The sequence below is a fragment of the Lissotriton vulgaris genome, chromosome 6 (assembly GCF_964263255.1).
Source record: "Lissotriton vulgaris chromosome 6, aLisVul1.2, whole genome shotgun sequence".
NCBI lineage: Eukaryota > Metazoa > Chordata > Amphibia > Caudata > Salamandridae > Lissotriton > Lissotriton vulgaris.
Window position 1 is genome coordinate 1,267,983,639 of NC_141694.1, and position 22,017 is coordinate 1,268,005,655.

The following is a 22,017-nucleotide window of genomic DNA, read 5'->3' on the forward strand; positions in this document are numbered from 1 at the left end:
ATGTGTAACACTCTGGAACAATGAATCACTTCCTAACCGAAAAAGGAACCTTCTACTTTTATGCTGCCTGAAAGGGAATTTTAATTGAAAAGTCCTCATTGTAAATGACTCCACATATACCCATCACTTTTGTTTTTATCAACAATAGCATACAGCTATTAGACGGATGCTATCTGAACACCTGAACTAAGGGTATTTGGGGTCTCCAATAAGAAATTATTCCAAACAGCCAGAAGTCTTTCCACCAGTCTCCAATAAAAGAGGTGATTCAGATTTTGTTATTTGATCCTAAATTCCTCGTCCCTTCACTAAAGTGAAGAACTGGGTTTGTAAGGTATGGGAAGCATGCAGTGGCACCTCTGTTCTCAAACTTAATCAAGGTGATGTGAAAGCGATTGAAAAATAGTGCTCTCATTTGAGTTTCCCGCCGCTGTCCAGCCAGTCATACTAGTAAGAAAATCAAGGAACATGGAACGAGCGTTGTCTATGGGAACAGTGCTTGACCAGGTATTCCTCATTAACGTTTTCACCATTTACAGTGACTGTAGAACGCTGTAACCCAAATATTGTTGCCTATCAAATTCAGGACATATTTTAGGCTTAAAGATGCATCCACTATATACCCTTTCATAAAAAGGGTTAAGTTACCAGCCCTTAAGATCCTTTGTAGGAGAGCGTTTAGAGGTATTTACTATCCCAAAATTAAGGGGGGGAAAATGAACCAGGGTGGAACTTTCTTCATCCAAACTACCATATTAAGAAGCCTCTGATGTTAGACCAACAGAAGAATCACTAAAGCTGCGCTGCACCCATTGGCTACATCTGCTGTCATGGTCCTTCTTTATGACTGGTATTGGTGCCACTGTTAATATTTAAACCTTGTCAGGATGTCCAGAGGCAGGTGAAATATTGGGGATTGCAATAAGAAACATATAATGTCTGCTTTTGATATCTGGAATTGTGTGTGTGCACCTTAGGTTTCCACTACCTATGGGAGACAGACTGCTATGGGAACCTGCTAAACCCCTGAATGCGATGATGGAGTGTTGCGTGGTGATCAAACTGTAAATGTGAGGTGAGGCATGCACCTTTTGCTACCAGCAAGGAAACCTTCTCTCATATTGTAGGAAAGTCACTTTTTGACAAGGTCACCCCCAATCTTTGCCTGATACTGATGCATTTTTGACTGAAGGTGCACTGAGTTCCTGTTTACCAGGTCCCCAGTGCCAGTGCTCTTTCCCTAAAACAAGATATACCACAACTGGCAAGGACGTTATCACCCCTGTAAGTCCCTCATAAATGGTGCATATGGCACCAAGGACATGAGTACTAAACATTGTCGCTAAGGGCTGCAGCATGTATTGTGCCACCCTAAGACACCCACAACCAAACCCAGGCAGACTGCCATTGCAGGCTGCGTGAAATGGTGCAATCCATTGTAAAAACCCAAAACGGGCCACACCCTATATGCCATGTCCCCAGACATTGCATGCAACATATGTAAGTAACCTCTACCGCAGGCCTTACAGCCCTAAGGAAGGGTGCATTATATTACATGTGAGGACATATCTGCATGAGCAGATATGCCCCTGTGATGTCTAATTCAATTACTAGATATTATAAGTGAGCAGGGAAGCCATCTTAAGTACATGTACTAGGCACTAGTCATTACGAGTTACCCAGCTACAAGATGGCTTCACTAAAAAGAATTGTGTTGGTATCAAATACCTTGTCCTAATAAATCCATACTGATTCCAGTATTGGATTTATTAGGACATGCAACCAGAGGGCACCTTAGAGATGCTCCCTCAAAACCTACATATATCTTGTGTGCTGACTGACTGGTATTGTCCAGCCTGCCACCTCAGACTCGTTTTTGACCCCCTGCAGGTAAGAGCCAGTGCTCTCAGAGGTCATAAACAGTGCTCCAGAAGTATGTTTCCACACCTCCTCCAGCAGCATTGCTAGTGATTTAGAATATCAATGCCTGGGGCTTGAAAGCCCCTGCTGACTTTAATATGCAAACCGATTTCCCCCAGACCTGGGACTGCCATCCCCTGATATGAGACCCATTTGGCACCAGGACAGGTGGGACAATTAACTAGTCAGAAGGCGTGTTCATCTCTCTGGCTAGTCACGCCCCTAAGGTGGGCTACCTGAAATGAACAACAAAAGAAGTGTTACATCATTTTGTTTTTGGTGAAATTCGGAACTCTGGGTCAGGTTTATGCCAACTCCTAGAAGGAAGTGGTCATAAAAGGGGTGTAGTCACCCCATAAGTGAGTAGCCATATGCTTACACTCACCTTAACACCCCTAAATTTAATATTTAGGTGCGCCCCTGACACCAGAAACTCAGATTCAACTACTGAGAACTGAGGAAGGATGAAGAAGGACCGACAGAGCGAGAACAGAGGAACTGCACCAAATATTTGTGCCAGACCCTGTCAGGCTGCTTGCTCCTCAATAATCTCAGAGATTGACTATTCCAAAAGCTGCACATCCTCCCCAAACCCTTGGAGGACTGTCCAGCAACTCAGCAACCAGCAAAGATCTCTCTTGGAGTGTAGGAGCCACTCCCCTGCATCTTCAGGCATCGACTGCACCTGTTCGTTCACCATTTTGCTGACCCATGTGCCCACTTAAGGAGCAACTCACCAGGAGAAGGTCACAAGAGTCCAGGAGGTCAACCCTGTTACTTCCCCAAGTCCTGAGAAGCTGAGCCTGCCTACATTAATTTTTTACAGAGGGGAGGTGGTCCACGAAAGGAAACCAAGTCCACATTAGTTTTCACTGTTTTTTGTTAATGATCACACACTCAAGAAAACTCTGGACCTCTTGAGTTTTCAAACAACAAAGTCTTTAGAGGGGATGATGAGTGTGTGGAGCGTTACATCTTAAAATCCTTAGGCTCAATCCTTTTTATATGAAGAAAATCAAAGTAACCAGTTCTTTGTAGAAAAATAGCTCTTTATTTGTGAGGATACAGACGTGGACAGCCGACACGTGTTTCGCCCCTGTGGCGAATTGCGCCAGGGCTTTCTCAAGGCTATTTACAATTTTTTGTGTTCTGTGTACTTCCTCAATCTGTGCATAGTAGGTTTCAACATTAAGTCCGGTTTATCAATTTGTTAAGGGATTAAATCCCCGGCGTATCTCTCCAGGCAACCCGTTTCTTCCGCCGTTTCCGCGCGGAAACGGCGGATTTGTTAATCCCTTAACAAATTGATAAACCGGACTTAATGTTGAAACCTACTATGCACAGATTGAGGAAGTACACAGAACACAAAAAATTGTAAATAGCCTTGAGAAAGCCCTGGCGCAATTCGCCACAGGGGCGAAACACGTGTCGGCTGTCCACGTCCTGCCTACATTAATACCTGGAATACTGAGTCCTTGCAGCTTTCAGGGCTTGTTTAGTGTCCAGTCTAGACATCACTGCCACAAAGACTGACATACACACGAGGGACGTCAACATCATTGAGGCCATCATCTGTTTGTTGGAGAACATTTTGGGAATTTGTTGGGGGGAAAAGAGCCTAGAAAACATCTTTTAATACTTTTAAAACTGCACATTTTACTCGCTTTGCTCACACTTCACCGTCTGATCCTGCCCCTCGGCTCACACGCTGTTTGCTCGCGTGGAGGCCACCATTGGGCATCTGCCGCAGTAACCTTCGCTGATTGGCTGACTACTAGCCAATCAGCGCACAGCCCCGGCGGAGCTCGTTGTCTCCCGAGGCCTGAAATGTACACTAGGTCTAGGACGCGCAGCGGACGCGTGCAGCGGGCGCGTGCAGCGGGCGGGCAAGCTCGTCTGCGCCCGTCCGCGCTAAGGACGCGAATAACGCCCGGTATGCGGCTTCTGTAGGGCAGGAACAGGGGCCCGCGGCTGCTGGAAAGCCTCGACGGTACACCAGTAAGGAACTTTTTAGCATAGGCGAGAGGGGGCGGGATAGAGGGACCCTAACGTTGTCCATGACGGCCTTCCCTATGGCGGACTGTTTGAAGGGTGACATTTTAGCCAGTGGGCTTTTGAATGTGAGGTCTCTCCCTAAACATAGTGTGGATATCCAACTGGTGTTGGAAACTCACAAACTCGACTTCCTTTGCATGACCGAAACCTGGACTGTGCCAGGATGTGATGTGGATGCTGGGATCGCCTGTCCACCGGGGTTCAAAATGCGTCATAAGCCCAGATCAAGTGAGAGGGGGGGGGGGGTTCGGGGTAATATTTAGAGACACCATTGACCTGAATGTCATTATTATGGAAGAGTGTAATGGCTGCGAATTATTTGCTTTCTCTATCAAGAACGCACAGAGGCCTGTCTTAACGTGTATCATCTGCTATAGACCTCCGGGGCCTTTACGTATGCCCAGCAGCAGGAATTACTGAAATTATTTTCCAATATGGCAGTTATGCATAGCCACCTGATGATCCTTGGGGACTTTAACTTGTGGATGACCGGCACTTTGAATACAGGCTTCCTTAACATGATTTACTCGTGTGAGGCTCTTGGTCTTTCCCAGCGAATTTCCCAGGCTACTCACACGGGAGGTCATCGGCTGGATCTGATCTTTTTGGAGGCTAATCTTCTTACGGTTGGAGATGTGCTTCCCATGGCATGAACGGATCACTCGCTAATTAAACTTTTTGTAAAGACAGGCCTACCCGCAGTAGAGACATCTGGGCCAGTAAGGGAGTATGTTAGCAGGGACTGGAAGTCCCTAGCCCGGAAAAAAGGTGCGTCACCTACATTAATGGTTGAGCAATGTTTCACCTCGGCTTTAGATACTGAGGTGAATTACGCTGCCCTCTGCTCGAAGATTATCTCGGTGCTGGTCACCTCTGCTCCTCTTAAACACCATATGAGTAGGGGGAGGCCCTCCGCACCCTGGTTCTCAGACAGCCTCAAAAATCTGAGACTGGAATGTAAACAAGCAGAAAGAAGGTGGAGGCATGCATATCTGGACAGGGACAAGCTAGTTTGGAAAGCCAAGCGAGGGGCCTATAAGAAGGAGATTCACACAGCGAAGGTAGAACACTTCGCACGGGTGATTCTCGACGCCCCAAACAGTTCTCGTAGTATATTTAACATCCTGAATAGTCTCACTAGCCCAGAGTGTGTCAAGAACGACTCCCCCCCCTCTCAGGAACTCTGTGACAACCTAGCAAGGTTTTTCCAGGAGAAAATCAGGTTGATTATTGATGACCTGGGGGTGGAGCAGCAACAATCTTTGGAAAAAGTTGATTGTGATAGCCTGCCGACCCCCGGCGCTGCCCATGTACTGGAAGGAGTTGAACCTCTTACAGTCTTCCCTCAGTTGTCTGTAGAGGAGTTCAGGGAAGCGGCCTCTGGCATTACATCCGGGTCCCCGCTTGACCCGCTACCTTTAAAAATCTGGAAGGAATATGAGTCTGAGCTCTTCCCTGCGCTGCGGCGGGTGTGCAACTAGTCGCTTGCTACGGGAGCGGTTCCACCTCAGTGGAAACTAGTTGTGGTTACCCCCCTATTAAAAAAGCCCTCCCTTGATCCGGATTGCCTAAAGAATTTTAGGCCAATCTCGCTCCTACCATATCCTGCAAAAATTGTAGAGCGGGTGGTGGCAGGCACCCTTACCAGGCATCTTGAACATCATAAACTCTTGGAGGACATTCAATTTGGCTTCCGTCCAGCTCACGGCACCAAGACGGCCCTTGTGACCGTGTTGGATGAACTACACAGGCAGGCAGACAGGGGACAGGCGGGGGTTCTGATCCTGCTTGACCTGTCTGCCGCCTTTGATACAGTGAACCATGACATTCTGCTGGACAGGCTGAGAGCGGTGGGAGTTGCAGGGAAAGCCCTTGGATGGTTTGAGTCCTTCCTCCAGGGTAGGGAACAGGCTGTGTCTCTCCCTCCCTTTCAATCTGCCTTCTCTACCATCTTGCATGGTGTCCCTCAAGGATCGGCTGTCAGTCCAATACCCTTTCATGTTTATATACAGCCCCTAATAGCGATCATCAAGCAGTTTACATCAAAACTGTTAATTATGAGGACGACACACAGCTGTCATGGGAGGGGAATGACTCCACCTCCTGGGAGGAATTCCACAACTGTATGAGAGCCACTGCGGAATGGCTGAAAGCCAATTCCCTGCAATTCAATACAGGGAAGACTAAAGTGCTTTGATGCCCTAGGCCTAGGATACATTCTCCTCTACCTAGTGCTTTCTGGCCGAAGGATTTCTCACCCCAGATCCAGCCTGTGAAGGTAGTCCGGAATCTGGGTGTGATGTTCAACAGTGACCTCTCCTGGGAGGCTCAGGTTTCTAAGGTGGAAGCCAGTTGTATGGCTATCCTTCGCCTCTTGAAAAAAATCCTACCCCTGCTACCGTCCCTAGCAGGGATAGAGGTGGTGCGTTGCACCGTGCTTAGTAGGATAGACTACTGTAACGCCCTGCTGCTGGAGTCTCCCAGCTATCTCCTGGACAGACTCCGGAGACTCCAGTCGGCAGCTGCCAAACTCGCCTTAGATTGGCCAACCAGATCCTCCTCTTCGGGGGCCCTGGCTCAGTTGCACTGGCTCCCTCTGAGACAACGGATGATGTTTAAGTCACTTTGTTTGACCTTTAAAGCCCTACATGGGTTAGGCCCGGCTTGTTTTCAAAGGAAATTCTCATGGCATGTGCCGATCCGCAATGTACCCTCTGCTTCGGCTAGGATGGTGACTGTACCGAGATTTAGAAGATCCAGAGCAGGTGGCAGGTCGTTTAGCGTGGCTACGGCCAAGCTCTGGAATTTGCTGCCTATTGATTTGAGGAAGCTCAACTGCCTTCTCACTTTCAGAAGACAGTTAAAAACCTTGCTCTTTCCCACCCGGCCTTAATCTGTAGTCTGCAACTAATCACACCTTTCCCTTGCGTTCTCCAGCGCCAGGATGCCTCTCGAGGTGGTAGTGCGCTTTATAAGTATAATAAATAAATAAATAAATAAATAAATAAATCTGGCGTGGTCCTGCAGTCCTGTTTTGTCCCCATCTCCAGATCAACCCCAAGAAGTGAGATCCTCTAAAGCGTGTGACCCTCAGGACAAAACACCTCTGCACCCGAACCCCACAGCCCAAGTCCGAGCCAACCTTCGGTGTCCCAGAGAACCCAAAATAATGTGAAGTGCTCTGATACCCTCTTGGGTCTTGTTCACGCTATACAAAACTTTATAAATAATAAATTAGAGCCAAGACCCCCTTTGGGTTCTGTCGGATTTGTCCCCAAGTCCCCTCATGCAGCCTTTCTTTCTACAGGTACTCCTCGATAGACTTTAACGAGTAGCATTCTAGGCTACCATTGCAACTAGCACCTCTGCACCCAGACACACCAGGGCAGGTAAATCCAAACTGCTGGTGGTTCTTTGGGCCATGGCCCCTAAGCCTCTTCAGTCCAGGAGAGTAACCCTGAGAATTGTTTGTAAGTGTACCTATTCAGTGAATGTTTCTGCCATAGGATGAGGCTCATGCCTCAAATCTGACAGATGTGTTTTTTTCTGTGTTTCCTGTAAACATCCATAATGTCTAAAGTGTTTATCTAATTCTGATGATCTTGGTGTTTAAATTAATATAAAAATCCATGCTATTTTTCTAAATTGGTCTGGAATTTCTTCCTTGAGTGTGTGTCCAATTTATAGAATTTGTGTGTGCAACAAATGCCCAACACACCCTTCTGATAAGCCCAAAGCTACTCGACCACACTACCACAAATAAAGAACTTTGGGATTATTAAAGCAAGCCCCTGTAAACCAATAAGCGTCGCCTGGACTTTCTGCACAGTGTACCTCATTTTGGTACAATATATAGAAAGCCAGCTTTCTACACAGCTGTTTTGGGTTACAAGACTTTTCAACCCATATAAAAAGGTGGCCCCCAGGCAAAATGCAACCCATGCATTTTGGAGAGTCTTGCATACTCTCCCACTGTGATAAAGTAGGTTGAAACCAATGTATTATGAGAGTTTCATAAATAACAGTTTAATCTGTTATTTTTCTTATTCCCTCCTGGGGTGCACCAAGGGTTATTTGCGGTCTGCATGTGTGGAGGGCTCTAAAATTGTCAGGATTGTACCAAGTGCATAATAAAATCTTATGGACTCGCCTTTGCTGGCCTGCCTCTATACAATCAGGCATATGAGGCCTCCTTATCTCCCTAGGTTGTCTCTGTACCAGCGAACTGAAGCTGGATAAAACAAGCATTGAAAATGGGTCTCGCCCTCGTTTAAGTTAAAGCAATTCTGTTTGTAATTAGGTGGCTTTTTAGCTTTGCTTTTATTCGTGTTTTTCAAACTTTCATGTACACAACATGCATATGTATAGAGTATCAGAGAGTGAGCATTAGAGAGTGAGTAGTAAAGTAGTAGAGAGTGAGTAGTAGAGAGTAGTAGAGAGTGAGTAGAGGGTAGTAGAGAGTGAGTAGTAGAGAGTAGTAGAGAGAGAGTTGTGGAGAGAGAGTAGTAGAGTGAGTAATAGAGAGTCAGTAGTAGAGAGTGAGTAGTAGAGAGTAGCAGAGAGCAGAGAGAGTAGTAGAGAGTGAGCAGTAGAGAGTGAGTAGTAGAGAGTAGTAGAGAGAGTGAGTAGTAGATAATAGAGAGTGAGTAGTAGAGAGTAGTAGAGAGTAGCAGAGAGTGAGTGGTAGAGTAGTAGAGAGAGAGTAGTAGAGAGAGGGTAGTAGAGTGAGTACTAGAGAGTAGTAGAGAGAGAGTAGTAGAGAGTACCAGAGAGTAGTACAGAGTGAGTAATAGAGAGTGATTAGTAATGAGTAGCAGAGAGTGAGTAGTAGAGAGTAGTAGAGAGTGAGTAGTAGAGTAGTAGAGAGTGAGTAGTAGAGAGTAGTAGAGAGAGAGTAGTAGAGAGAGAGTAGTAGAGTGAGTAGTAGAATGAGTAGTAGAAAGTAGTAGAGAGTAGCAGAGAGTGAGTAGTAGAGAGTGAGTAGTAGAGTAGTAGAAAGTGAGTAGTAGTGAGTGAGTAATAGAGAGTAGAGTAGAAAGTAGAGAGTAGTAGAGCGTGAGTAGAGAGTAGAGAGTAGTAGAGAGTGAGTAGAAGAGAGTAGTAGAGAGTTAGTAATAGAGAGAGAGTAGTAGAGAGTGAGTAGTAAACATACCATAAACATTGAAAGACTACATTAAAAGTGCAAGTTTTCATTATTTTGCTTAATTCAAACGCTCCGTGTTTTATAACCTGCAGGAGATTGGTTTAATTAGAACACGTCATTAGCCTCATAGATGCGGCGCAAATATCCCTCCCCAGTGCTGCGCTGTCCTTTGGAACTAGTGCTAAATGGACGTCCAATGGTCGTGCGCAGCACTGGGGAGGTAGTGCTGCTGTCGGCCAACGCCCCGACGCAGCACTTAAGGGGTTAGTCAACACAGTAGCTCCTGTGACTTTTCTTAGCGAGGTATACCCTTGCGGAGATATTTGCAGGATCACTGGAATGTATTTCACAAAATAAGTGTAATTTTGCAAACATTATCCACATATCATTAAAAAAAATCGGACACCTATTTCTAAATAAATGTGATAATCATTTATGAATTTTCATTGTGTCCCATTTTAAGCTTGGTGCGAGCATTGATGTTGCAGGAATGGTCCTTCATGCATCTATTTATACATAGCTTTTGCTATTGTTCGATTTCAGTGTGAACAGAGTTCTTTCAGCTGCTCGGTGCCAAAGACAAGATGTAAATATTTTAGCTGATGACAAACAGCGGATGCATATTTCTACAATGTGCACAATTTGCATTTTGGGAAAGCAGTAGCTGCGAGCCCGGGCACATTACGCATAGTACCAGCAAACAAGACCTTTCACTTTCCTCAATTAGCATTTGTTGATTTGGAAATTTAAAAAAGAAAGATCTAGATCAGCTCCTTGTCATCAGAAACACCCACTCAAGTACAGTTTTTGTTGGACAAACCAGTGTAAAGTGGCACTTTCACTCAATTATGGTGAACAGGGACTACGACTTCCAGATAGGAAGTCTTTGCTCCTTGCCAATCGTTGTAAAACAAGAGCGGGCTCTTTACAGGGTGGACAGAAGATGTGCACGCAGAGACTGGCTTTACTGGCGGCGGAAAAAAAAATTCCCAGAGTGTCACGCCGCCAGTAAAGCATTCAATCCCCACGTGCACATCTTTTGTCTTGTTTGTCTCCCCGCGTGCATGCTGGAATTGTATCGATTCCAAAAGGTCTTCTGCATGGCAGAGAAGCGCATGCGCTGCTTTTCGCCAGGCCGAGACCTAAAAACCTATGCTAAACAAGGAACCCTCAGTGGCTTTCCAGCGCCAAATGCACACCTGCATTCTCCATGCTATTTGAAAACGCCATTTTCTGGATTTTGGCTTTAAATCTGATGCTTAATTAATTCCAAAATTACAATAAGCCTTTTTGACTGGACCTCTAGCTTCTTCCCTGGCTGCCTACCTCACTGGTAAGTTTGAATTCTCTGAAGTCTCTCATACCTTTAGCTGAAGGAGGATTAAAAGTCTCAGTAATTAGTCTTGTACTTGTAATTCTCAGTCCATATTCCTTATGACCCATCCACCTACCCTGCTCTAAGTCTAGTCAATAGCCTTAATAGAGAGAGCGGCTCTCGTGTGTGACGACAGCAGGCATGTATATACGGTAGGCCTGAGTGGAGCTGTGCTCCTAAGTGGTATACATTTTTTCTAGTCAGGCACAATTGCTGTACAGTTTGTTGATCCATCACTTCTAGACAGCCTGACGGGGCACATTAACATACAACTGCAAGGTATAATGTCCTGATTGCATGTAACTACCCCATTACCATCACATTCTGGTTTTCTGAAATCTGATCTTGGCTGCAGAGCCCTAACACCATTGCTGAGTCTTTTACATGGCTTGAAGTTGAGCTACTCTTTCCACAAACAAAATGTCCTTGTAAAGTGTGCTACTGCTCCTGGGTGCTGGGTCTGCCGTATACCAAATACCTGAACAGATGATTGGGAGATGTAAAGTTAGTAGTACAGGGTTCTCTACTGTGAGTCAGTGGGTATCCTGTACTTAATCAAAAAGAATGCCATATAAATATAAACCTTTCTTTTATGCCAGTGCAAATGTGTATTATTTCAAGTAGGGCAGACTCTGTTTTTAGTAAATGTAAACTGTCCCTCTCCAACACAGCCATTACAAATTTATTTTTGGCTTATGCATCCTAGAGTCTTCAAAAAGATTGCTCTGTGAACTGCTCAATGCTAACCTCAGGTCAATAGTAATTGCTGCCTCATTTGCACTGAAAGTAGACGTTTTTAAGCCTAATATTATTTGGTATTGGTGTATCACCTGCACACTATATCCCATTTGGAGGTCTACCAAAACTGTTTGCAGTCACAAACCTATGAGGACTACAAAGTGACGACAAGGTAACATTCCCATGACACATCTAACACCTAAACAGATAAATTGTAGTTTCAATTGTGTGTGCACTTCTTCAGTGTTTTAAATGTGATATAAATAGCATGGATCTCGGATCATCCTTCCCATCTGTACCAAAAATCTCCACATTGTGGAGGACATATGCTGAACAAGTAACATGTTTTCTCAAGTCTTAGTGAACCTCTGAAACCTTTGGTTTCCTTCAGGGAACCGCATGTATTTTTTTGTTTTGTTTTGCCTTCCCCAAGGCCGCTTTTGTTGGTGGAGGTTGAATCCGGAATTCGGATTCAGTCTTATTCTCGTCAAGTTTTCCCTCTAGGTTTGCAGTAGAGTGTTTTTTTCTAAATGATGTATTCAGCCATAGCTCCTTGCATCTGTTATGAAATGAAAAATGAAATGAAATGAAAAAAGATTTATAAAGCGCATGGCTGCCCTTGAGCGTCCCAGCGCTAAAACAAAACACAGGACCACCACCCAAATACAACTGAAGAGAAAGCCTAAAGGGGGAAGAGATAAGTTTTCAATGCCTTGCGGAAACGCACTAGATTGGATTCTTTCCGCAGGGCCATCGGCAGGGCATTCCATAATTGGCCTGCATTAATAGAGAACCGGCGACCACCGGATCTCACCTTTTTGGCTCTGGGTATCACCACAAAATTACCATCATCCGAGCGAAGGGCTCGCGTAGGTTTGTAAGGGCGCACCAGGTCTCTAAGGATTGGAGGGCCTGATCCTTGCAAAGCTTTAAACACGATGCAGAGGGATTTGAATTTTATGCAAGCTCGGATTGGAAGCCAATGCAAGGCTTTGAGAGCAGGCTTAGCTGATGATCTTTTGGCAGTACCAGTGAGCATTCGTGCAGCCGCATTCTGAGCTCTTTGGAGCACATTCAGAGTGGATTCTGGTGAGCCAAGGAATAAGGCATTGCTATAATCCAGCCTTGACATGACTAATCCTTGCACCAGTAGTTTCCGGGAGTTTTCAGGGAGTAGCGGGAGAATCTTCCGTACTGACCTAAGCAGTCCATAGCAAGTCCCTGCCACTCGTTTAGCTTGAGTGGTCATTGACAGTTCAGGTTCTAGCCAGACCCCTAGACTTTTTATTGCTTCTTTGGGAACTGGGGGGGCACCTAGACTATCCGGCCACATGGATTTGGGAAGTGTTGTGCACAGATTGCCAAGAAGCATCAGCTCCGTTTTCGTCCCATTTAGTTATTAGTGGCTTTGTTTCACTATTTTACGTATGCTGATTTTTAAGTTTGTCTTCCTAAGACTAAGTTTTTATTTGCATTCCAAAAAACTGTTCACTTAGAAAAAAACATTATGCAAAATTGCCAACATATATAATTGATTTTGTTTTAATACATACAGATTTTGTTTTCTTGTAGGTTTGGCAATGCTCATAACATCTCTTGGCCTTTATGTTATTCCATGGTGTACGAAGGTTTTACTACTGACGGCTATTATGGCTGTTATTGGAATGTCCCTGGGATGCTCAGATACAGGTTGGCAAACAAACTTATTTCTTCCTTTTCACCTTTGTTATGTGTGCACCTCAGTCTATAACTCAGTGATACAGATGATACAGCACCATGACTATGGACACAGTACTGCTGTTTCATGCATGCTTTAAAAAGTTTTCATTAACGTGCCTTTCAGCAGCAGACCACTGTTGGAGATGAAAGTGTATGGAAACCTTCAGAAGATAAAGACAGACTTTAAATGTTGTAACCCCTTGCAGAAATAGAGGTTTTGTTTTAAGCTACAATAGCAGCATAGCAGCAGTAATGCAATACCTGATTATATTAGCAATAAAAAAGTGGATTTATGATGATTTACTGCACATCTGTGACAACAGAACCAATGAGGAAGGTGTGGCTCTGAATCGGAGAGAGGCAGAGTCCAAACCACTCAGGGGTGTGGATCCATTATAAAGTGCACCCGTATCATTTTGATGTGGTTAATTTGCTAATAAAATAACTAATCCCAGGATGAAATAGGCTACAATGTTGCCCACTTTAGAGTGTGGGATATAGCGATTTGGTAACTTAGCTGCAAGCAGTGCTTTCAAGGCAACTGTATCCAATGTAAAGTTTTCTTTACCCTCTTAAGTCTTTGAACTTGTCACATAGTTTCTACCACTCCTTGGCACATAGTTCATCTTTGATTAACGACAGCTAATGAGCTTGTACTTTGTTTTGTTTTTGTTATATTGTCTTATTCCCAAGAACACACAAAAGGAGATTGTAGGAATGTTTGCCATTTCTCTAACCAATGGCCACCGCCCGAGTAGCGTTCTAGCCTATCATTCTTTTGTCCACCATGCCACCTCAGTTTAGCCACCTTCCACATATACACCAATGATAACTCAAGTTTTGATACTAATCTGTGATAACCTAGCGAAGACATCCTTAAACTAAATTAGATTATTGAAATGTTAGGGAGCAATCACATATGATGGGCTGGCTCTAAATGAGGATGAAAAAACACTACTAATGCTTGGTTGAAAACATTTGATTGCAAATTAGAATAATCATGAGTTATTGCAGGTGAAGATGTGCAGATACCCATTCCTCGTGAGGTTAAAATGCGTTGGGTACCCTTTGGTTAAAAAATGGACATGGAATAGAATGCTGACCATCGAACCAGGATTTGTCATTTTCATGAAAAATCTTTTTGATCTACCCTTGTTTTTTATGCAAAAGAAAGGACACAAATCTAGATATCTATGGTTGATTCCCACCTGGATTACAGCAATGAATTTACTCTAAGAGCTTCACCCTGATTCTACTCTTAATGCTCTAGCACTAGGACAACTTCATTGGCTTCCAATAAACTCAACAATTGAATGCTGTGTTTTTACAGTAGTTTTTGGACGCTCACAACTTAAAAACTCTGATACCTCAAGAAGTAGACTCCTCTGTTACGCAGTTATGAGACCTTAAGTTTGAAACCCCCCAAATCTTGCCAAATTAGCACACTTGCGGGTTTCAATGATTCCCCGGTTACTACATTGTGCGGTTTGCTAAAAATCTTCAGTTAGTATACCTTATTTTTTTCTGTAACTCCTTGTTTGCACACTTTGCAAATCCTCAGAATCCCCACCAAATAGGCACAGATTTCACTGCCAATAATCTTCCACTTAGCACAATGAATTCTATTTTACCTTTCTTTAAATTGCTGGGCCGGGTTCGCTTAGAATATTGACTGGGCTGGAGTCAGCCTAGGTGAGGTGCTAATAGTGTCAGTCAGGCTATGAATTCCTGTTAGACCTCACCTTTTCTGCAGGGTTATCGGTTATCGTCAAACTGTTTGCCTTCCTCCACCTATTTTTCTGACCTTTTTGTTGGCTTTATGACTCTAGGCACTTTACCACTGCTAATCAGTGCTAACGTGCATGTGCACTCTTCTCTAAACATGGTATGATTGGTTTACACCTGTTTGGCATATTTGATCTACTTGTAAGTCCCTTGTACAGTGGTATACCATATAACTATGGTCTGTAAATTAAATGCTTCTAGTGGACCTGCAGCACTGATGGTGCCATCCTCAGGCGTAGCCTTTCAAACCTGCCTCAGGCCTGCCACCGCAGGGCTTGTATGCACAGTGCACTGCCACTTTGACTTGGCATTTAAAACTACTTGCCAAGCCTGAAACTCCCCTTTTATTACACATAGGTCACCCCTAAGGTAGCCTTATGGTCAGGGTGCTGTGTAAGTAAAAGATAGAACATGTGCCTTTATGTGTGGCATGTCCCGGAAGTGAGATGCAGCCTATTTTGTTTCTCACTGTTGTGAGGCCTACTCCCCTCATAGGCTAGCATTGGGATGTGACCATATGAATATGTTTAAGTGGTAATTCCTGATCTGGAAGGAGTACCATTGCCATGTTTGGTATGTTTAGAAATATAGTGATAAATCCTGCTTATTGATGTAGTTGGATTTTACATTACTATTTTAGATATGTTACTTTTAAGCAGTGGGAATTTCTCTGTGCTTATGACTCCTTGTGCTTTGCAGCCTGACTCCAATCCATGTTTGGGCGTGAGTGACAGAGTGACAGCTAAACGTAGTGCATACTTTTCAGACAGCAATCACACAGAAAGGGTTGGGTGTGACAGGGTTACATCTGCATACTGATGATCTCCCAAGTGGGAAAGGGAGAGGGTGTTCACACTTTACAATTGTATGGGCTCTGTCCTGCCCTCACACAGGGCTGATCTACCCCCACACCCCCCACTGATGTTTGGAGCCAGAGCTTGGTTGAAAGGGCTTGTTGCACACTTCTAAAGGTTCCCTTTGAAGTTCCTCCTTGAATAAAGACAATTTTGAGTATAAGTACAGGAGCTCTGACCACATGATTTAGTACACTACTGGACAAGAAATAAACTCTCCTGGAGTAAAGATTGCTGCACTGGAAGAATTGCCACTCTGCTGGGATTGGCAGTTTCCAGGAACTTCTACCCTTCTTTGCTGAGTTGCCCTGCTGCCCACTGACCTGTGCCCAGCTGCAGGACCCACAAGGAACCACCTAGAGTGACTCCAAGGGCTTGTTGGCTTGACCTCTATTTTTCTTTGAGATCCCCATGGACATTAAGCACCTCACAACTACCCAGAACAAGTATTCCATGACATTCACCAGGCAAACCACTCTGTGCTCTGGGTACATTCTGAGGCACCCGCTTTCACTTGAGTATGGTACTCTTAAGTGCAACTTTCCTGCGCCGCTCTCCCTCGTATCTGTGCACCTTTTAATCACCATGCCAACAGTTCAGTGTTGTTCCCCATGTGAAAAATACCTGAGGAGAAGTACGGCAGTGGCTAAAGGCGGCATGTGCGGAAGGAGCGGCACACTCTACTCATCACTGTGGGAGGCTCCTAACAAGCGTATGCCCCCGGCCTCATCTCTCTGAACAACCAGACATACAGTTGTGCACTGGAAGCCAGATTAGACAAGCAGCATGACTTACTGATCAGCCCCCACACAGGTATTGGGTTGCAGGGGCCGCTTCCTGGCTGACCACACAACATTGCTGGTGGCTGCAGTGGAGTTGCTGGATTGTGCTTCTTTCCCCCTCGGAGCCGTGCAGAAATGCGCTGAGGACCGCACCATGCCGACATTCCATTACTCTCTCATGACAAATTACTGTAATGGTAATGAGTGGGAGCCACGGGGAGATTTTTCACCTTTATTTAGGGACCCCCCTGAGTCCCACATCACACAATGGCTTTAGTTAAGCCTTCCTGAAAGGATACAACCCTGAACCTTCAGCCACTGTACAGCACGTTCACGGGCAGCTACCCTTTTGAAATCTTGCAGGAGGGGAGGACCCAAGGTAGTCTCCCCGCTCTCATCTCTGGTGTTTGTGCCCTCCCATTGGGCCATACTTGGGGGGCCCTGATTCGCAGTGACCGGCTATGGTGAGACCTCGACGGAGGCCCACCTGCTTGGCTGAATCCAGGGACACTGCCTGAAATTAATGTATTTTGTGTGAGAGGCACACAGGTGTCTGTGCCTACACTTGGGGTCTTATTACCACATCAGATTTATTAGGTGTACAGATGTGCCATTCCCGATGGTCTCCTAATGGTGCATGTGTTTGTCTCTGAACCCACAGGTATTACTTGCACTACGCATTTCTTCTTTGATAAATGATTGCCTGTGGGAATTCATGTGTTTTCTATGACAAACCTGCTTGATATACACTACTCATGCAATCCAAGTCGTTTTTGTTACAGGATAACAAATATTATCTAAGTACTGGCCTTACCTGTATGTTATCTATGAGTCATGTGATTTTTCATAATGTGCTGCATTTCATGCCCTGATGTTCTAATATATGTTGGTTTGACTTGTCTTGTGAGGATAATGAGTATCATTTTAGGATTTGCTTAATATGCACAGTATTAATAATTCATGTTGTTTTTGATCTATGTCATTTACAATATACTATATATTTTTTATATAATCCTGTGTGGAGACTCTTTTGTGGTATATTCATTGTGTATCTGTATGATTGTGTTGTGCTCACGCTTTACACATTGCCTCTGATGATAGACATGACTGCTCTGCATCAAGCTACCAGAAGGTGAGCACAGGTTATCTTTGAATGTGTAAATTACTTGCCCTGACTAGGGTGGTGGGTTCTACTTGGCTTAGGTGCATACCCTAGCCAACCAGAAACCCCAGGGCATATTATCAACCACTAGCAATATTTATCGCTAAATGAGCTTAGCGATATTTTTTTATCGCCGCGCATCGCCAGATTTTATCGCAGAGATATCGTGCTATTAGCAACAATTATCTCAAATGCGATAAAATATCCTGCGATATCGGCTCAATGCGTGAATATCGCTGGAAATCCAGCAATATTCAGGCATTACCGCCAATAGGGCCTTAACCTGAATATCTAACTCCCATTGAATATACAGGTTAAGAAGTGGTCTGAGCAGGTGTTAGTTTTTGGCGATATTCGCGCTTAGCGCAAAAATTTTTATCGCTGTGCCTGCGTTGATAATAGGCGATAGCGATGTTAGCAACTGCTTTCAGTCACTAACAGGTTTGGTAAACCCACTTTCTATGGGCCCGATTCACAGAATGAACTTAAGACATTTGGTATTCACAGAATGCACTTACTACTATCTGGTATTCACAGAATGCACTTACTACTTTCGGGATTCAAAGAATGAACTTACTACTTTCGGGATTCACAGAATGAACTTACTACTTTTTGGGATACACAGAATAGACTTACGACTACTAACTTTACGTCCGCCGCCGGGCCGTAATTTCCGCCACCGGGCCGGATTTTACGGCACATTGGCGGACTTTACCGCATATCAGCGCAAAATACGATTAGGGGCCGTAAATTACGATTACGGGCCGTAAATTACGATTATGGGCCGTTTGTCATGTTAGCCAAGAGGAAACACCTGGCCAAGGTCCACCCATCTCCCACCATGGATCAGCTGACACACAGCAGCCAATCCCAGCTCTGCAGCATGTATGAATGCAGAGCAGACACAAACAATCCCTTTTCAGGATGTCACTGAACGTGTTTGTAGCACTACCCCTTGCCATGCGGCAAAACTACTTGAGGAGGAGGAGGAGGAGAGCAGAGAGGATCTACAGGCAGAGGATCAACCTATTTGGAATGTCCAGCCAGGATGTAAGGGCCAGGTACTGTTTCCCACCTGAAGTAATCCTGGAAATGGTATGTGAGTGGGAGCAGGAACTTGACTCTGTGACCTGCTGCTCACATGCAATACCAGCATACCTCAAGATCCTTTCTGCCCTCCACTTCTTTGCCACTGGGTCCTTCCAAAGGGTCACCAGTGACCATGTGGGCATTTCCCAGGCGAGCCAGTCGCGGTGCCTGCATCAGATACTGAGATGCATCACTGAGAGAGCCCCCAACTACATCAAAATGCCATATACACTGGACATGAGACAAAGGGCAGCAAGAGATTTTTATCTCCTTGCACAATTCCCACGTGTGCTGGGTGCAATAGATTGCACCCATGTGGCCCTTCAGCCACCCTGCCACATTGCACACATCTTCTGCAACAGACACAGATGGTATTCCATCAATGTTCAAGCAGTCTGTGATGCCAGTGGAAGGTTCATCAATGTGCATGCAGCGTTCCCAGGCAGTACACATGACAGCTTCATATTCCGCATGCCACCTCTTGCTCGGCGTATGGCTGCTGGAGAATTTGGTAACATGTGGCTACTGGGTAAGTACCAAGCACTGAAAATGGGTGATATGCATCAAGGAAATGTCTGAATGCCCCCCAATAGTAACGATTGTACAATAAGAAACATGGCCCAACAGACACTGCATGTATGAACGTATAGATCATGTTCTGTGAAAGTCAAAGAGTGAAATGTTAACAACTGCCCATTCTTCCCTCCTCAGGCGACACTGGGTATGCACTCTCTCCACATCTCCTCAACCCTTACAGGCGTGCTAACACTGTACCTCAGCGTAGGTACAATAGGGCACACATACGTACTCGAGCCATCATCAAGCACACTTTTGGTCTGTTGAAGTCACGATTCAGATGTCTCAACCGTACAGGGGGTGTGCTTCTGTACTCCCCAGTAGTTGTGTGCAAGATCATACTAGCCTGTTGTGTTTTGCACAACATTGCTCTAATGCATGGCTTACACATGCCTCTCGACCCTCGTCTAGCTCTGAATGTGGGAGACCGGGCAATTGCACATGACCGACGTCAGGGCATGCAAGTCTGTGATCTGCTCGTTGCCACGTATTTCGCATGAGCAACCTGTAGGGCGACGGACGACATGTGGTTTGCTGTCTGTTGTCAATGATGAAATGTGGACAGACACAACAGTGTCCATAAATCCCACCCTGAGACAACTTTGCAAACCACACTAACTGCATGAAAATCACGGCTGCTGACAGAAGTCAAAAGATGGATTGTGCCTCAGGTCATGTGCCCATGTCAGCAATCAGCATAGTGGACATCCCTTAAACAAACTATTCACGCTGATGACAAACAATACATGTCCTGAGAGACATACCTGGACCTCATAAGGATGGGTCACCAAGTCACAAAAGGTTGCATACTCAGGCCTATGACCACTAGAGAATTGACTCTGCCACAAATGATGGGCCCAGAATGTGAGTGATGATGTCATGGTAGAATCATGCACCATGGGTCAGATTTACAATAAGAGTTTCATCTCTGCATAACAGCAGGGGTGCCCCAGTAATTGTGCCTCACAGCAGACATCCCTTACGCCATCATGGCTGTGCCGCATTTACAAAGCTGTGCGCTGTGGGCCAAGTATAGACAGAAGTGTGAAGCATATGCTGTAATAAAGGTGAAGCACCACTGGAGTTGGGTCGCAAGCGCAACGCAGCTCCAGCAAGGCAAGCGGCGAGCCGATGCCCAACATGCAGCATCAATTTCAGGCCTCCTACAAACAGGTGCAGGGTTGGGAGGCAGCATGGCTATGAAAATTACTGAGTGTAATTTTGTACATTTCACGCTGCCACAGTTCGGAGGCGTATGTGTGCTGGAAGCCCCCCCCTGTGCAGGAACGCACAACTGCGGTGCAGGGCCTTACAATATGACACATTTCACAGATGCGTCACATTGAAGATACCCCACAGCATGGAGTTGGCGTAGCGCTGCAGCCCCACTAAACTTTCGCTACTGTGGCGCAATTGGGGCACACAGCGGTCGTATAGCTGCCCCCATATGTATCTGACATATCCACACTTCTCCACACCAATGTTACATAACACTTCATTCAACTCTGATACTGAGTACTCAATATGAGCTACATGTCCCATAATGCAAAGTATGAGAATAGGAAAGTGGGATGGATGTTGTCAGCCCCCTACCCCCTGTAAGTGCATAAATGATGTTAAATGAACTGTTCCCCCTTTTGATACATAATCATGAATCACACCTGCATTGTCCTATCACTTACCCCTACATCAGAACAACATGATGGCAGTGGATTTGTTTACTGATTGTGGATGGCCCAGGATGAATAAAAAATGGCTGCAAAATACTTCCTGTGATGTATTTCCTGTCTCCCACTACCTGTATAACGTTTCCTGTATGAAATAATGTGTTCCGGGTCATTGTCGCAAGTTACGGCGCAAAATCGTAGTTTCCGGCGGCGTATCGTAATGCGCGTGCGCGTAAACAACGCTCCGGAACCGGAAACTACGAATTCGGGCCGTAAATTACGAAAATAAACTAGAACACATCATTGCATACAGGCAAGGTAATACATCGAGTGGGAGACAGGAAATACTTTACAGGAAGTACTTGGCAGCCATTTTGTGGTCTTTCAGAGTCATCCTCTTTCACTGATCAGATCCTCAGGCATCCTGCTGCTCTCATCTGACCAATTTCCCCATAACGGCTGAGGAATATGAGGAGAGAGCCCCCTCTTTATCAGACAGGGAATTGGACATCTTGATGGAGGGGGTGCTGGAGCAATTCCCTCAGCTATATGGGGACCCTGAGCACCAGCTGAGCACTGCAGCCCGGGGCAGGCTATGGGCCAACATCGCCGAGCGCTGCAGTGCAGTGGGAGTGTCCACCAGGAGGGCTAGGGCGGGCCGCAAGCGCTGGGAGGACCTGAAGCGGTGGGCCCGTCACAAGGCTACGGAGCTGGCTGGCCTGTCCTCCCAGCACCATGCACATCGTCCTCGACTCTCACCACTGTACAGGAGGGTCCTGCGAGCAGCGTGGCCAACCCTCCATGCTCAGCTGGAGGAGCACGAGCAGCATAGACCTAGTAAGTGCATCATATGCAATATGAGTCTGGGAGTATGATGTGAGTGAAACAGTGCTGTACCATTGTGTGTCCCTTGCCTCCATTAGCAAATTCCATGTCCAAGCAGCAGTCACAAGTTTTTAGAGACACACTGTGGCATATGGACCATACAGGCCAGAGTGCACTTTGGGAGTTGTAATTTTCTCATGACAACTGGGTAAATGAGCCACACTCATGCATCCATATTGAATTCTGCTCTGCCAGCACCACTACAATTGTACCAAGTCTATCATAACGGATGTGTGCCTTGGATGTGCGATGGTACAGAGACTGTCC

At 45.4% G+C, this 22,017-nt stretch overlaps 1 pseudogene across 1 annotated transcript in view; it reads left to right on the forward strand.

The window, feature by feature from the left end:
- Positions 1-22,017, forward strand: part of LOC147708745 (solute carrier family 60 member 1-like) — a 461,401-nt pseudogene that overhangs the window by 275,688 nt on the left and 163,696 nt on the right. Inside the window, exon 3 of the transcript XR_015296516.1 lies at positions 12,804-12,920. The product of XR_015296516.1 is annotated as a solute carrier family 60 member 1-like (transcript). The remainder of the gene's footprint in view (positions 1-12,803; positions 12,921-22,017) is intronic.